A 15,884-nucleotide genomic window follows, 5' to 3' on the forward strand; every position below is an offset into this window, starting at 1 on the left:
ATAATATTCTTCTACATAATTTTTTCCCTGTCTTAAGCGCTGCAATTTTTGAAGTAATTCATGTTGATAATATGGTGGAACCCAATGAGTACACATAGCAGTTTTCAAAGCAGCCCAAGTAGCCGGAATAGGATATAATCTACAATGCTCAGACCACCAAACACATGCAAAACTAGTGAATGCACCAACAGCAGCAGGAACACGTCTCTCCTCGGGATATTGTAAACATGTAAATCGTCGTTCAGTTTCTAACTCCCAAGTAAGATATATATCAGGAACATATCTACCCTCAAATGGTGGAATATTCAATTTTAGTTTAGGGAGATGGTCATGATCTCGTACCTGAGGGTGAGCCCTACCATTGCCATTATTTGCATGTGGACGACCTGGTGGTTGCTGTGCTGGTGGTGGCATGTAGTTCTGATTTTGATCAACCTCATCCTCATAATCTCCCACATAATCATCATCCTCCACATCAGCAGTAGGAGCCATAGAAGTATCAACAGCAGCACCAGCAGTTTGGCCTGACTGAAGAGGGACACGGCTCGCTCGGCGGAGGGCTGTTTCCCGACGTGGAGGTAGTCAATGTTGTTGCTGTTGTTGCAGAGGTGCGGCAGGAGCAGCCGGTGGTGGTGGTGGAAAACGCGAAAGCAATTCAGGAAACTTGTTATCGAGCTTTGTTTCAAACGTCTTCTCCATGCCATCTATCTTCTCCATGGCCTCTTCAAATCTGTTTATCACATCTTGCACTTGTCCACTCATCATTTGCTGAAACGTATCATGAAGCTCCTTGTTCGTCAAGTTCTCCCAGTCAGTCTCGTCGGCTTGTGAACCTGGCATGGTTAGCAGCAATAGAAACACACAAGAATATGATCCTACAGACTACTAACAAGTGGTGGTGGTGGCGGGTGTCACAAATCCGTCAAGCAAATCTCAAATTCTTACCAGTTCTTACCCAGCAGCAGGCGGTGATCGGCAACCGTTGTAGTCAAAACTCTCAAAAGCTTGGATAGAGCGATTGCCAGGGAGAGTCAAACGCACGACGTAGATGTATGTGGAGCTGGGAAGGCTTATAGTATGGTAGCAAAAAGGGTCAGCAATAATCAATTCAGAGATGCAAAGTTGAATAAACGCTCAACGACGGTACTGTGCTGGTCCTAGGCTAGACCGTGCTAGAGACGCGAGCCTAGAACACTAACAAAATCACGGCGCTGCACGTAAATAAGGGAAAAGCACACTCTGGAACTCTTTTTTTTCGCTCTTTTTTTTGTTTTTTTTGTGCTCCTTTTTTTTGCACTCCTCTTTTTTTTTGCGAAAAATCACTATAATGGCGAGTGTCTCAAAACTCTTCCCTCGTCAAACTGATAGGATCGGCACGGAATTTTTTTTTCATTTTTTCGGAAATCAGGGCAGCAACGACGAAAAAGTGCGACAAAAAATCACTATGATGGCACATGGCTCAAAAGACTCAGAAAAGCCTAAAAATAGGATAGGGAAAAAAAATTTTGCCCGTGAAAATTTTGGCCTAAAAACTGCCCAGGGGTCTCCAGACTCTTTTTTTTCTTTTTTTTCCGAGACCTACGCAGGCAAGGAAACACGAATCAGAATTTAGATTGATCTCAAGAACAAACCTAATATGAGAAGAACTCGGATTAGTGGTGGATATATGGTTGTGGTATATGGCAGCGGTGGTGGTATATGGTAGCGGTGGTGGTATATGGATACAGATTGGTGGTGGTATATGGATACGGATTGGTGGTGGTATATGGATATGGATTCAGAGCGGTGGCGGATAAGCAAAAGTGGTAGATGGGCGATGATGATGGTGCGGCAGCGGCGTGACAACTTATGACCAGAACTAGAAACTCTAAAAGACTAGACTCTAAGACCAGCAACTTGACACGACGATGCAACCGCAAATTCAACAAAGCAAAAACCCTAAAAAGATTATGCAAAGGCTCAGATTGGTTCGGATATGATGAACGAACCCTAATTGCTTTTTCTGGCTTTTTCGTGGACTGTAGGTATGAAGAACAGACTCGATCTAATCTACGAAAAATTGTAAAATCTCACCGAGCAACCTGGAAATCTGATACCACTTGATAGAGGCTAAGGTGTCCCGATGTTTCGATGAGATGGTGGCTATCATTTTCTGTGGGAGTCGACCTTGACGATCCGACTACGAACGTGCAAGACGTCGCGCCTTAGCAATCGCTAAACCAACTTCCGAGGGTTATTGACCACGCCGGAGCACGATCAACCTGACCACGAGGGTCTGTTTCCTGCGAGCAAACGAAGAACAAGCAAGAAACTGAGATTGGAATCGGGATATTGCGAATATAAGATGAAAGCTTTATTGATCAAGGTGGGGTTCTGTGACGTCTTGGTCTGGTCGTTGGACACAAACGAAGTACGCGAAGTTGCATCTATGGCGAACTTTTAATCTAAACAAAACCCAAAGTCTAAACGACGCCCTAAGGGCTGTATATATGGAGGAAGAGGGGGGAATTTCGTGGCCCTTGAGGGTGGGGTCCGAAGCCAACCCTCACTCTTGTTTCCCCACACATACGGACTCTAAAAATAGCCTATACTTAAGTATTTTGAAATTACATGGACCTGGCCCATTAATAAGGTGACGCAGCACCTAGAATAGCCTATGGACGAATATTATGAAGTGGCATCTTGTATATTTCGTCCAAGGCTTCATGCACTCCTTATGGCGGCTTCAAAGTCCTGAAATCATCACTTGTAACTCCGTTCTTGATCCCCTTGCGCATGCCATCAACTCCATGCGTGTTCTTGCTCCAATGTTCATCCTTCTCCAAGCTAGGCCCTTCATTTGTAAGCAAAACAAATGTATCCTATTTAGGCAGCATCATAATCTCATGAACATTAGAATCATTACCAAGAAACGAAAGTACCTGGTAATTTAGTTGGCGTGCGCGAGCTCTAGTAATTGGTCCAGTATATGTAACAGTAGGGGCTGTGGGTGTAACAATGGTATTGATATCCTCATCAGATCATCCATTTCGACGGCTCCAAAATGTTGGCCGGACTAGGGGCTGGCGTCGTCTTGACGTCCCCCACAGGAGACACAGTTCAATATGTGCTGCAGATCATGTACACGGACTCCAACAATGCAGCCGAATATGAGGCCCTCCTACATGGTCTCCGGATGGCAGTATCCATGGGCATTCAACGCCTAGAGGTACGCGGGGACTCAAACCTCGCGATATCCCAAATAAACGGAGACTTCGACGTCAAGGATCCAAAAATGGCAGCTTACCACAAAGCCATCCTAAAAATGTCAGCTCGGTTCGAAGGGTTGGAGTTTCATCATATAGCCCGAGAAAACAATCAGGCAGCGGACGTCCTGGCACGCATTGGAGCAAAACGCGATGCAGTCCCCTCCAACATCTTTTTAGAAAGACTGTTCAAGCCATCCCTAGCATGGGAGGGGGAACCCGCAGATAATAGCTCGGACCTAACCGCACCACTCGACATCGAACAATCTGACATAATTGGAGGCCCTGCCACCGAAATTACACCTTCAGCCCACGTAATAATGGCGGTCATCGCCCCGTCGACAGAACCGTTCCTAGCCTACCTTACTAGGCAGGAACTCCCAGAGGACCAAAACGAGGCACGCTGCATAGTGCGGCGATCTAAAGCCTATAAAGTCCACGAGGGAGAGCTTTATAAGACAAGCACTACCGGAGTCCTTCAAAGGTGCATCTCCGAAGAGGAAGGGCGGAACTTGCTGGCTGAAATTCATGCCGGACTCGGTGGCCACCACGCTGTAGCTTGGTCCCTTGTAAGCAAGGCTTTCTGTACGGGCTTTTACTGGCCGACGGCCCGAGCAGACGCTCAGGACTTGGTCCAATGATGCGTCGGCTGCCAGCTTTTGCAAACCAAAGCCATATGCCACCCACCGCCCTCCGAACTATCCCCATCACTTGGCCCTTCGCGGTCTGGGGGCTTGACATGGTTAGACCCCTTAAAGGCGGAACCCACAAGAAAAAATACTTACTGGTCATGGTGGATAAGTTCACCAAATGGATAGAAGCTAAGCCTGTTAAGACGGCCGAATCCGGACCTGTGATAGACTTCATATCTGGGGTTGTACACCGTTACGGCGTCCCCCACAGCATCATCACTGGTAACGGCACAAACTTCACCTCCGACGAGGTAAAACTTTGGTGCAAAAACATGGGCATCAAGTTCGACTATGCTTCTGTCTATCACCCACAAACTAATGGCCAGGTCGAACGTGCAAATGGTCTTATCATGAGCGGCATTAAACCCAGACTAGTGCGGTCCCTCAAGGAATCTAACATGCACTGGGTAGAGGAGCTCGACTCCGTACTCTGGGGACTGCGGACCACGCCGAATCGCACCACCAGATACACACCATTTTTTATGGTGTACGGCGCAGAGGCAGTTCTGCCCTGCGACATAATTCATGACTCACCTCGAGTGCGCATGTACGAAGAAAGAGAAGCCGAGCTCGATCGGCAGGACAACTTGGACGCCTTGGAGGAGGAGCATGACGTGCCAAAAGCCCGTTCCGCATTTTATCAACAGCAGGCTCGAAGATATCAAAGCAGAGAAGTACGGGCCAAAAATTACAATGTTGGCGAACTAGTTCTACGCCTGACGGATAAGAAAAAGGACAAACTCAAGCCCAAGTGGGAAGGTCCATTCATAATCGACCAAGTCCTGATTGGTGGAGCGTACCGCCTGCGAGATGCGTCGGATAACTGACTCGAGCCGAACCCATGGAACGCCGCCCGTCTCCGAAGATTCTATGCCTAGCGCCGGACTCTATGTTTGTCTCCTTCCTCTGTCCATGTTTTACATTTTTCGTCTTACATTTCTCTCCTTCCCCTCTTTTCTCTTATAGCCCTTAAAGGCTCATTAAGTGACGCGCTACCCGCGCTCATTAAACCTGGGGGCTTCTTTAACAGAAGCTTATTTATATGGGCTTCACGCCCAACACATGCGTCAAACTTCCGCATGTACCTTTTCTTCACCATTATATGCATCGATATGACTTAAGTTTTGGCCAAGCTGGGTTGCCTGGCTCCTGTGCTTACCCCTACGTTCCCGATTGTTCGGCTAGGCGGTAAAGGGAGCACCTCTGCGATTGTTACTGCCGGATCACCCGGATGTGTACCTTAGACTGGGTGAAGCCGAAAGCTAGCGTTCTTAAGGGAATATTCGGTCGGTGAACTAAAAGACGACCTTTTTTACTTATTTATATACATGCCCCCAGATGATTTTCCTGCATTTGCAGTCCGGACATGCACTTTAGGGCATGCCTCCCAGAGAAAGGAACCCCTAACGGAACTATTCTCTCTGGAAGATGTTTCTTACTAACCATGTAATATAACATAACTAGTTGGGCACTTGTCTGATAAAGCAGTAATGACCCCTACGCCTGGTCTCCATGCATACCCCAGTTCGTACATAACCGGTAGGGTATTCGGACACACTCCGGACCGTCAGGTCCCGAGGTAGAAGCAAAAAGGTCGGCAATGACAAACGATCTACAATCCGGCTAGAAGGCATTACACATGTCAATTAACAATTACATAGTCACTCTGACTGATTGTATTCCTCTTCTATACCATCTAACAGGCTGTCTAATTTACAGTCCTGTTGGGAATACTTTGCGGCCAATTCTACTTGGCCGTATACTAAACTTACAGGGATCTCCTTCCCATCAGGCCCCACATGTCCGACTTCGGCCATGTGGTTTGGGTCAGACCTCGTAAACCGGGTCTTCACCATGGCCCAGGCCTCCCTAGCACCTTGCCGGCAGGCCGATATCTTCCACAACCGGAAGCACCGACGAGCTCCCTTAAGCTTCTCCGCAAGCTCTCCAAGGCCCTCGGGCATGGAGCGGGACGGCCATAAGGCTTGGGCAACGCCTCGCATTGCCTGCCGAACTCGCTCGTGCAGTTGCAATAGCTCGGGAAGAAGGTCACCCATAGAACCGGGCATCTCCTCTGCAGGACGACCTGTTAGCATACCTACAGACATTACTCTGTTAGTCGACTTCCTCGCCAAACTATTTTTTCAAAAGATTCGCTTAAGCACTTACTAAATATGCCGCGTCGAAGCCGCTGATTCTCCTTAGTGGAGTCCGACAGCTGGCCACGAACATCTCTAAGTTCAACGTCCAGCTTGGTGTTGGCATCCTGAAGATCATTCTTCTCTCGCCTCACCTTTGTCAGCGTACTCTCACCGTCCTTTAGCCGGCGTAAGAGTTGTTGTCTCTCCGGATCGAGTCCGGCGCCATCTACAATATGATTTGTCATATTTGCACCCACGCCATCTACAATATGATTCGAAAGAAGATCATTCTTCTTTCGAAGTGTATCTTACGAGAGGGGGTCTCTTTGGGCTCCCCTGCCGCGGCTAGTGCGGCCTCCAGTTGGGCTTTGCACTCTTCCAGCTCCTGGGATAGTACGGTATTCTTCTCTATAAGAACCTGCATAACAAGTGATCCTTAAATCAGTTACTCTAACCGTTTCAAGTCTCGGAGGCTACTGGTATATATATATATATATATTTGACCAAAATTTTCTTACCCGTATGTCTTTTACATACTGCTCTGTGGCTCTGGCTAAACCATTTTGAGCGGCACGGAGGTACGCATCTCCCGAATTGAAGGCATCTAATGCCTCTTGGGAGAAACAAGCATCGTGGAGAATTGTCCGGCGATGCATGTGGTTCATGGCACTGTCCACCTCAGAATTCGTGGCAGAAAGCCTGTCCGCATCCTCTGTCGGAGGAGCGTCCGGTGCACACCTTTTGCTCGCCTCCGCTTCCGGGCCAGATGTTGGAGCCTGGCCGGTGGAGGCGCGATTGGCAACCTCTCCGGATATAGTCCGGCGAGGTTTCTTCGTCCTGAAGATAGCACGAACGTTAATATGCCCTGAAGAAATAACACCAGGGAAATAGAGGGTGCACTATACCTTTGCACCGGCATCTCAGTCCGGACCACATTCCTTTTTACCCCACGGGGCCCTGCGGCCCCTCCTTGGCTAGCCGCTGCAGGTTCAGCCTCCCGCCTCGGAAATCTCCCCTGCAAAACGCGGTTGTCGTCAGAAAAACTGAAATACGTGAGAATGGAATCCTTCTCAAGGGGATGAGGCTCCGGTCTCTGTCACCTGGGAGGCCGGGATTAACCCTGGGTAATCAGCCGTAATGGCCACCAAGGTATTGTCCTTGCTTAGCTGATGGAACATCCCATCAATAAGCTCCACCGATATGTCCGATCCTCTTCGGAGTCCGGATCGAGGGACCGTTCTGGATCCTCGAGCTGTGGAGGACGGCTGTTTATATCCTTTACCTCCTGACGCAGTTCCTGCGTTGAAGTCGTTAGACTATATACTTAATCATGGGAATATAAAACGAACGGGCAAGCACAATTGTCCACTTACCCAACTTGGAGGGTTGTACATAGTAAATCCGCCCTGCGGGTTGACGCGGCGGAATTCCTCCTCTTCTCCCTTGTACAAAGAGGATAAGATCTTTACTAGAGCGGCAGCTGAGGCTGGCCCCTTACGACCGTAACGGGTGGCGTCATTCTCCCCGTTAAAATCCCACATGGGGTGGCCTCTATATTGAAGCGGCTGCACCCCCCGCATGATGCATGTGGCCATGACTCCAATCATGGTTAGTTCGGAATGAGCCAATAGTCTTATCCGGCCCATCGGGTAAAGGACGTCTCTATCGCTTTCTCTCTGAGAGCTCTGCGGACGCCAGCTCATGCGTTTCTTTAATGGAGCATTGCTGAACTCAGGGAGACCGACCCGGATAGGGTCCGGTAGCGGGACATCATCTATATAAAACCATTCCGAAGGCCAGTCCTTGGACGCCTTCTTTGGGGTCCCGGATAGGTATCCGGTCCCGGCGATGCGCCACACTTTGGCTCCGCTCACTTGATATATAGACCCCTCTTGAGAACGGGGCACCAGGCAGAATATCCTCTTCCACAGCGCGAAATGAGCCTAACCACCCAAAAATAGCTCGCAAAGGGCGACGAAGCCCGCGATATGCAATATAGAGGCGGGCGTGAGATTGTGCAGCTGGAGGCCGTAGAACTCCAGAAGCCCATGGAGAAACGGATGAACTAGAAATCCCAGTCCCCTTACTAGATAAGGGACGAAGCACACCCGCTCTCCCTTAGAGGGATTGGGGGTGCTCTCCGCTTGTTTTCCGCCATTATAGGTGGCGAGTCCGGCTCGGACTGGGACCATATAAGCCTGAGGGAGAAATCCCTTGGCCTGAAGCGACACTAACTCGCTGTGCGAGACGGAGCAACTCTCCCAGTCTCCGGGTTTAGGACTGGAAGGGCGAGCGGAGGAGCTGCGACGGCTGGCCATGTTGGAATGGACCTTTGCTGGAGGCGCTCTGATGATTACTCGCGGAGAGGAGAAGGTGTGGTTTGGATCTGAATCCCCATCCCATTAAGTAGGCGGCTCATTTATGCGGCTAGGGGTGTGGATGTAAAAACGCCTCGGATTTTCGCATTCGTTTGACACGTGGAAGACGGCCATTATTGGGCATGGAAGCCAAGGAGCGCTACATTACAAAAGTCGGACATTATTCCTACAGGAACACATAATTTGCAGAAGAACACGCCTTCCAATGCCGAAGACAATCTGCGCGCCGGATTCGTCGTCATTGAAGCCTGGTTCGGGGGCTACTGAGGGAGTCCTGGATTAGGGGGTGTTCGGATAGCCGGACTATACCTTCAGCCGGACTCCAGGACTATGAAAATACTAGATTGAAGACTTTGTCCCATGTCCGGATGGGACTTTCCTTGGCGTGGAAGGCAAGCTTGGCGATGCGGATATTCAAGATCTCCTACCATTGTAACCGACTCTGTGTAACCCTAACCCTATCCAGTGTCTATATAAACCGGAGGGTTCTAGTCCGTAGGACAACTTCATGATACAACAATCATACCATAGGCTAGCTTCTAGGGTTTAGCCTCCTTGATCTCATGGTAGATCTACTCTTGTACTACATATATCATCAATATTAATCAAGCAGGAGCAGGGTTTTACCTCCATCGAGAGGGCCCGAACCTGGGTAAAAACATCGTGTCCCTTGTCTCCTGTTACCATCCGCCTAGACGCGCATTTTGGGACCCCCTACCCGAGATCCGCCGGTTTTGACACCGACAGGGATGATTGAACCCCCAGCACCCCCCTTAAACCAACTAGAGTTTACTAAAATCTTTTTCAATGAACCTGAAATGCCCTTCTAAAAAGTCCACCCTTTTTGTTTTGGGTTAAAACCTTTGGCAAAAATGATTAACTCTTATAGTATTTGCATTTGGGCATTTAAATGCTATAAAATATTTTAAATGCTCAAATAATTGTGGAAATAAGCGTGGGATGTTGGAAATAATCTAAGCAGAGCCCCTGATTATTTTCAGGATTTTTAAAGATGCCTAAGTATTTTTAATAAAGCCACAAACTTACAGAAAAATAGAAAAACAGAAATAAAAGAGAAGGAGGGAACTTATCTGGCCGCAGCCAACCTGGCAGCCCACCTGGCCGGCCCAGCACTGTGCTGGCCCGTGCCAGCCAGCTACTTCGTCCTCGCCAGGAAGGCACAGAGGTGACACCGGCGAGCACGAGCTCGCCACGGCGTCAGCTGCTTGCCGCCCGCGCCCCTGGACACCTGGGCGAGCTCCACGTCGTCGCCTCGACCCCGTGGACATCTCACTCACCCCCTGCCTCTCTCCCCCCGCTTCTCCTCACCATGGCCGACGCCGCCGCAGCTGCACCGCCATTGTAGTCGCGCTCCTCGTCGTCCCCGCGTCTCGCCACCGTGTCCAGAAGCTCCGTCGTCGTTGTCTTCGTCGAGCAGCCCGAGCCCCGAGCGCTCGCGCACCCTGCTTCGTCTTCTTCGAGCTCGACTTCTGCGAGCACCGCTGCAGATCCCCTTCGCCGTCGCTGCCGCATGAGCTCATCCCCGACCGCGTCGTCTGCTCCTACGTCACTGCCGTGAGCTGCTGCACCTCCCCATCCTCTCCGTTTGCCTTCTCGTGCACCCTAGCAACTGCACGAAGCTCCACCGCACGCGCCCGCTGCCGACCTCGTCCCTAACGATGCTCCGGCCACCCACTGGACACACCACCATGTCCAACACACTCACCGCACTCGCAGGAGCCCAACGCACCACTCCACGCGCCTCGTCGTGCCCCGTAGCTTCGGGTTCATCTTCACCCGACTCCGTCCGCCACCAAACTCGTTGCCGGCGTCATTCCCGGCCTCCCCGAGCTCCACTTCCACCACCATACGACGTGGCTCGCTCCCCGCGTCACGTAGCTGCTCTTCGCCGTCTATTTGGTCATCGGAGCACGAAACCCGCACCGCCCCGCCGCATCTGGCCTCGCCGGCGGCTAAACGCCGGCGAGTTTGACCCCATTTGACCACGTTTGACCCGTGTGGGCCTAGGTTGACTCCCCCTGAGGCTATGACAGGTGGGTCCGGCCTGTTAATTAGGTTAGGATTAGTGCTAACTAATTTTAGTTAGTTTAGGTCACTGACATGCGGGCCCAGGCCCCACTGACAGTTAGTTAGTATTAACTTAACCCTGTTAATTAGCTGTCTCACTGACGTGTGGGTCCCAGCCGTCAGGTTTGACCTGGGCTGGCGCCTTTGACTCGCTGACATCACAGTGATGCAGTGCTGACACAATTATTCATTTTCTGGATTTATTCTTATATAGGAAATTCCAGAAAGTAGCCTAAACTTCTAAAAATCATAGAAAATCAACCATAGCTCCAAATCAAACAAATTATATATAAAAATGACCAGAAAAATTCAATCTTTCCATCTGTAAAGGTTTCATGCATGACAAAACACTCTACCCTTGCTGTTTGGGTGAAAAAATCTAAGACACTTATTATGCATAAGAACTTAAGCTTCCATTTGAATCTTTGATTCAAATGGACCCATTTCAACTTGTTTCACATTGCATTAGGCAGGACACATTTGCCATGTCATAGCATGCATCATATTGTTGCATATTGCCACGTGTTGATTATATTCTGTGTGTCTTTCGTGGTAGGTTCTGCCTCCGAGGATATCTCCGAGTATCCAACTGAAGGGCAGTACCCTACTACCACTCCATCAGGCAAGCAACCCCATTGATCATATAGATACAATCCCATGTTCTCGCCTCTGCTCTCATTTACTGCATTAAGACAACAACGTTTCAATCTGCTGTGTGCTGCGGTAGTTGAACCCTTATCCTCTGTATGACCTGTCATTGCCACAGTAACTAGATGAAACCCACTAGCATGTGTAGGAGTTGATTGAGCCATGTATGTGTTTCCTACCTTGCTATGCCTGCTATGCTTAGAGTTGAGTCAGGTTTGGTGCATCTGGGTGATGGGCTAGAGCGAAATGATTATGTCGGTAATGTGAGGGGTCTGTTGAACATGATTTGATAAAGGTATCGATGAGAGGCCATGTAGGAGTACATCGTGGGTTGTTTCATTGAGGCCGTCCCTAAGAACTGAGATCTGTATGTGTGATTTAAGAACCTGCTACTGCCATACATTGGGCCCGAAACCAATGGACCCTCTCGGCTTCTTAATCACCCTAGTACTCTGTCTAGGATTTGCAATTAGGTTCTAGTGTTTGTAGGTTATGTGTTGGCGGCCGTGCGTAGCACTGACCCTAGGGGTGGGCTATGTTGCGGTAGATACACCGTGGCCGGGTATGCAGGGCGCCCGTTTGGCGTCTCGGGACCCTGTTCACATTGTTCGGGGCCGTATGTGGAAACCTCGTCCGAACTCCCTGCGGATGGAACCTGGATATGCGATAAACCTGGACCAGAGACTTGAGTGTTTAGGTAGGACGTGGCCGACAACCTTGTTGTGCTTTCGCTTGAAGGTTGCCGAGTACATGTCGTGTAAACGACGGTAAGTGGTGAGAGCGTGTATGAAGAAGTACACCCCCGCAGGGTTAACATCATCTATTCGAATAGCCGCGTCCGCGGTAAAGGACTACTTGGTTGCCTATACAGTTCATAGACAAGTTAATGGTTACTACTAAAAGACTCAAGATAAGTGTGAGTACCGAGGATGGCCCTCTCGTAGGATGACGACGGAGGATCCCCGGTGGGTATTGTGTTGGTGATTAGTGGACTCGTGTGTGAAAACTATTTTACTAGTGGTGTCTTGTAGGATATCTTAGCCAAGAGTCAAAGCTGGCTTATTGCAATAACTACACCACCTTCTTGAGAACGAGCATGTATAGTAGGTTCTGTTGTAAGACTTGCTGAGTACCTTTGTACTCAAGTTTGCTTTAATTACTGTTTTCAGACGACAACACCGCCCCCTCCGATGGGTTTTATGTAGACCTCGATGTCGATGAGTAACTTGCCACCCAGGTGGTGATCCTGGCCATGGAGGGCCCTATGTAGATAGACAGGCTTTGAGAAGCCTTCTTTCTTTCTAGTGTCTGTACTCAGACTATTTGCTTCCACATGTGCTTGTATGCTTGTATGACTTGAGTGTCAGGTCATGTGACCCCTACCTGTCTGAACATGTTATGTATGGCTCTATGGAGCCTTTAAATAAAGTACTTGAGTTGTAGAGTTTTGTTGTGATTCCATGTTGTATTTGCACATATCGAGCATATTGTGTGTATGATTGAAATGCTTGGTATGTGTGACACTCTAAAATTTTTATTTGGTTTTTATCAAAAATTTTGTGGTTTTTGAGGAGAGGCCTTTTTAAATTTTTTTTCAGAAAAACCTTCCACTTAAAAACTTCCTTTGCCTTGGCAACGACTTTATTTTTTTTAAACCTTGGTGTTTGATCTTTTGAAACTTCTTCTCTGTTGGTTCTCTCAAATTTAATTTTTGAGTTTAAATTATTTTTCTTTTAAAATAAAGCTCTATGAAAATTTGGGATTTCCATATCTTGGAACCATCCTTGACTTGGCATTCTTGCCCATGTGATAAAACCTCTCCAAAACCTCCCCTACACCTTGTGATCAACCTAAGTTCTCTGTCCCAACTAATCCAAACAAGTTTTGGATTTTATTCTAATTATTTTCCCTCTCAAATCAATTCTGAAAATTATTTAGAGCCTTAGTGATTTTTAAAGCAAGTACTCTTTTTCATTTGAGTTTTGACCTCACACCAACTCTCCTGGATAGTCCTTTGTACCCACAACCTAGAACCATCTTGATCCACTCCTTCTCTTTTCAAAATTTTCAAAATTCAGCCTCCGCAAGTTTGGACCAGATTTGCCAAATTTGATGAAATTCATATCTACACTCCCCCAAAAATTCCACCAAAATTCAGGCAACCTATTTGAGCAATGAGAAGCCAATACACCAAGTATCAGCTCAAGGAAAAATAACCAGAGGCCAATTTCATTCTGTCGAACAGCTTGCAAGCACTGCTGCTGTTCAAAATTCAGAAACATTCAGAGTTTAGTGTTGATCTTCGACAGAGTTTCAGTCACGCGGCCACAGTGCACTTGGCGCGTTGCACGCGGCTCTTTCTCCCTGGCCAGCACCCCCGCACGCGCGCTTGGCGTCTTCCCGGCGTCGGTGGCGCCCCTGGCCGCTCGCGCCGGCGTGTCTTGCGGCGGCCGAGACCCCGTTACAGCCGTCAGAGGGCAAGAACGGTGGCTCAACGCTGTTCCGCGCCGCCCATCGCCCCCTGGCTCTCCGCGTGGCCTCATGCACGCCAGCGCACGCCCGTGCACCGCCACCGCGACCGGCAAGCACAGGACGCGCTCCCTGCCGCCGACGGGCCCGCGCCGCCCCGTTCTGTCGAACTCCCTCCTAAGCACCAATCTCCAGCTCGACTAGCACCAAAACGGACCCAGTAGACTCCCACGACGGCGCTCGACTCCCTAATCACCCCCGACCGAGCACTGCGCCGCTGTAATCGCTCGCCGGAGACCCCGTTCACGGCAACCGCCTCGGGCCGCATATAAAAAGGGCCCCCGAGCTCAACCTCGTGCACGCCTCATCCCCACACCTCACCAGCGCCACGCCAGGCCACTCGGAGGACCTCGAGGAGGTCTCCTCCCCCAGCTCCGGCCGCCCCGATCTGCCTCGGCCTCCACCTCGATTCACTCCGGTGAGGCCCTCTCCGACGCCGAAACCCCGTCCGTTACCCTCTCTAGCTACCAGGAGCCTAACCCCCTCTTCAATATAACCCTTGCAGCCCTCTCCGACGAGCCCCTCGACCACCCAAGCCGCCATCCGCCGGAGCAAAGCTCGCCGTCGACGTGGTGCTCGCCGACCGCCTCCACCACCATCAACCGACGCGGAAGGGTGCCCTGAGCACGGAGGTACCCTCCGATCTCTCTGCCTCGCCGTGGATCGCCGCCGGCGACCACCGCGGCTCTCGGGCACCAGCGAACTCTGCCGCCCCGTTTGAACATTTGAACCTGACGAGTGGGACCCCACCGTCAGCCTCTCTGCCCTTTCTATCGAACCGTTTTCTGGAAGCGCCTTCGGGCAAATACGTCTTTCCTCTGGGCTGGCGTAGTCGCTACCGAAGCGCTTTCTGTTTTTATAAGCTAGCCCCTGGAAATCTTCTGTTTCATTACAGATGAGTCCCTGGACAAAAATCCTTATAACTTTTAAACAGAAAAGTATTTTTGATTGATTCTTCTTCTGTTCTCTTTAAAATTTTGTCTAGTTTTTTATCAAATTTATTTGAAAATTATTTGAAGTACTTTCTATGCACTCCTTGGTATTCACGATAGCGCATATATTTTCTTTATACCATAGATACCGAAGGAGGTGACGGAGCCGTGAACTTCACCGAGCTAGGCTCCGACTACTCTGAACCAGGCAAGCATGTTTGAACTTTTGATATGATGAGTATCTTGGCATGTTCTGCATTTAGCTAGTTTCATGGCATGTTGATGAGCATACCGATGAACGTCATTTTATGCAATGTTGAGGTAAGTGAGTTCGATGATCCATAAGTGGATGAATGTGAGTAAGAATGGCCATGTGTTGGCATGAGGATGGGTAAGATGGCAGTGTTGTAGCATGCCAGGCTTATGCCAGACTACGTGACTTCAATGTCAGCTCGTATCACACCAGTTCCTTTCATTCCGCCTTCCCTGTACTACCACACGTTTTCCGCAAGGAATATGGTTTAGTAAGTTGTAAACCGCTTTCCTGGTACACACCAAAAAGAGAGGCCGGGATGATGGTTCCATGGCCCTGGATTAAAGCCAGTCATCCGGTCAGGGGGCATGGGTGTTTCCGGTTGGGACCGAGAGGGGGGCACCCCTTAGAGCGCGCATATATAAATTTGATCCCATGCTATTCGAGATTGTGATCTCCCCGTCTCAAAAGTTTTTCTTGGACGATGTCTAGGGTGATTCCTAGCATCGAGAGGTATGATGGGTGTGTACTGGTTAGCTGTGTTTTCTTCCGCGTCCTTCGTGACTACGGAAATCCGTTAGCTATGGGAATAATTTTGTACAAACTCTGCAGAGTCATATATCCCTCCACGTCATGTATTCCATGTCCAAATTCGTATTATCTTGTCCTAACAATGACAGTGTTGATGACAGAGACTCCGGTGTTTCGCATGAGTGCTAATTCCGGAAATGATATTCCTGTGGATGGACTAACCCATTTATTCTTATGAATTAAAAGTTTATTATGATTATTATTTATCTGTCCATAAAAGCCCTTTCTGTGATGTCGCCCCGACGTCCGACTGTGGCATTTCTTTTCAAGCCCTTTCTGTGATGTCGCCCCGACGTCCGACTGTGGCATTTCTTTTCAAGCCCTTTCTGTGATGTCGCCCCGACGTCCGACTGTGGCATTTCTTTTCAAGCCCTTTCTGTGATGTCG

Source organism: Triticum dicoccoides, chromosome 2A, assembly GCF_002162155.2.
Source record: "Triticum dicoccoides isolate Atlit2015 ecotype Zavitan chromosome 2A, WEW_v2.0, whole genome shotgun sequence".
NCBI lineage: Eukaryota > Viridiplantae > Streptophyta > Magnoliopsida > Poales > Poaceae > Triticum > Triticum dicoccoides.